Below are 2,851 nucleotides of genomic sequence, written 5' to 3' on the forward strand. Positions count from 1 at the left end.
ATGTGCAGGTTCATCGGACTTCTATAACGGAGGAGTTACCTTCAAGTGGTCATAGCTGGCCGAAGCAGTGACAATTCAAGAGGAATGCTGCTCTCAGGGGTGCCAGGATGCCAGTACTGAGTTAGGGTGGCCACGTAATGCAGCCTGGGCTCCCAGGGGTCCGTCCAACCCCAGCTGCCGCTGCCATGGGTGTCTGGGTAGCACTGGGCTGATAGGCACAGTCTGTCCAGGTCCCTCAGGCAGGCTCCCAGCCACAGGCAACTCAGCGAGCACCTCTGGAGTGCTTTCAGCTCTGTGAATTCAGCTCTTAGTGATTTCACTGTGTGCTTGCAAGTGCCTCTGGCAGACACACAGGGATAGAGAGAAAGAAAGGCTGTATGCGGTTCCACAGCAGTGTCCTTTAATTTCAGCTCCTCTGAAGGGATGCAGTGACAGTTCTTCTGCCAAACTGGACAGAAATTGGGATTTATATAAGGTACTGGGGTGTTGGAGATTGTCCAATAGCCAGGGTTGAGAGAATACGACTGATAGCTTTACAGAGAGATAACAAGGGTACAAATGCAGAAGAGGGGCTTCTTTGGTCCAATCACCGTGACTTAGGCATTTCTTATCTTAGGTGAGTGACCGCCAGGGAGGCCTTACAGGGCCTCTGACTGCTACAGTGGCTCTACAGAACTTCATGGAACCAAGGGGCCATGGTGACACTGTGCTGCCTCATGGAATCAAGGAGACCATTGTCAACTTGGGGGCCCCAAGGAACCAAGGGTCCATGGTGACCTTGTGCAGCCGCAGTGTCACAGAGGAGCTGTTGTGACACAGCGAGGGCACACGGAGCCGAGGGGCCATTGTGACACATCAGGGCTCTGTGGAACCACGAAGCCATTGTGACATTGAAAGGCCTCATGGAAGCACGGGGCCATTGTGACACTGCAGAAGCACGGGGAACATTGTGACCCTCCAGGACCTCATGGAACTGAGGAGACCATTGTGACACTGTGGGGTCCCATGAAACCAAGGGAACATGGAACAGGTCTGGCTGGCTGGGCCTCCTGGAGAACACTTGACAGGTCCGGCTGACTTTGGCATATCGAGGGCTGCTTCTCATCTGCCCCTGAAGCCCTAGGGCTCTGGGCTTTCCTTCCTATGGGAGAGAACTCTCCTTCTCCTGCAGGGCCCTATGGCCAAAATTTGGATTCCTCCTCCAAAACCCTGTACATCCAAGGATTGTTTCCAGATGAAATCTGCCAGGAGAGACAGGTCTGGCTGCCCTTGGCCTCTTGTGAGCTGCCTCACATCTGCATTTGAAACACTGGGTCTTGGTGCTTTCCTTCTTATTAACAAAATTGCCCTTCTTCTCAAGGTGTCTGTGGTCAAAATTAAGATTCCTCCTCCCAAATTCTGTGTATCCAAGAATTCCTCCATGACAAAAGCTGCCAGGAAGAACAGGTCTGTTTGGCTGAGCCTCACAGGAGCCACCTCTTTCTTCTTCTGCCTTTGAATCACTTGGGCTCTGTGCTTTCCTTCCTGTGGAAAAGAACCGTCCTTCTTGTCTATGCAGAAATGGCCAAAATTGCGGTTCCACCTCCCAGAGTCCCTATATCCAAGGGTTGCTTTCAGACAAAAGCTACCAGGACAAAGGGATCTGGCTGGCCTAGACCTCTGGTGGGAGCCTTTCATCTGCTCTTGAAACACCGCTGTTCTGTGCTTTCCTACCTTTGGAAAAAACCCCATCATTCTACTCTGGATGTCCATTTCTGAAATTGGGATTCCACTTCTAAAGTCCCCTATATCCAAGGGTTGCTCCCAGACAAAATCTGCCAGTACCATCAAGTCTGGCTGGCTGTCATGGTTTGACACTGGCACAATGCCAGTGCCCCCATGAAAATGTGATCCCTCCCTTGAATGCTGTGAAGTGGAATCTAGAATAGAGCAAAGCAGGCCCAAACTTAATAACAGGAAAAAAAACTTTATTAAACTACTACTACTAAAGAAAAGAGAAAACTAAAGAAGGGAAAAAAAAAAAAACCACACAAAGATCAAATGAAAACCTTGCAAAACATTCCTCCCCCCACCACCCAACTCCAACAAACCACAGTGAGACACAATCTGGACCCCAATCAGGTTTCCACCCTCCAAACAACCGATACTCAGTCCATCGAGGGAACAGAGTCTCTCCTGTGCCACAGACCCCCTCCAAGAAACACAGCTCCACATCCTGTGTTTCCAGGTCACACATGGCACCGCCCGGAGAAAAAGTTTGCCATGGTGACCCTTCTCCTTTCCATGCACAGTGCTCTCACCACTAAATGCATGGATGGACAGACTGCTTTTAGGATTTTTCCTTTCAAGGATGCTCTGCCAAGAGGGGAGAAAACAACAGTTCAGTTTTTTTATTGTTTGGGACCACAGTCCCCCCCATTTTCCCCTGGGGCTGAGGGCTCAAAAACAGAGATCTTCTTCTCTTCTCTTCTCTTTCCTTTCCAGGGCAGGGGGGTGCCACCACAAACCCCCTAACCTTTTCTCGGTTCACTCCAATTTTGTCTTTTTCCCAGCTGAAGCAGGTCTCTTGACTCACTGGCATCCTCCCAAAACACAGTCCCTCTTGAAGGAGAAGATTGGTTCAGGTTGTGGCTAACACAGAAAAGTCCAGCCAAAAGCCACTCCTTGTCCTCCTCCCCTCTAGAATTCCTCCTTCCAACATCCCAGGGTCCAAGGTGTCCCTCTTCCTCTCTTTCAAACCAAGGAGGGGAAAGGAAAATTCACAAAGCTTTCATTTCTCAAGAAAGGGTTAAAAGTCCGAACTCCCAGGGATGGCTCGATGCCCGGACATCCAGCAACTCCCACACAACTG

The sequence above is a fragment of the Lonchura striata genome, chromosome 29 (genome assembly GCF_050655825.1).
Source record: "Lonchura striata isolate lonStrDom1 chromosome 29, ASM5065582v1, whole genome shotgun sequence".
In the NCBI taxonomy this organism is placed as follows: Eukaryota; Metazoa; Chordata; class Aves; order Passeriformes; family Estrildidae; genus Lonchura; species Lonchura striata.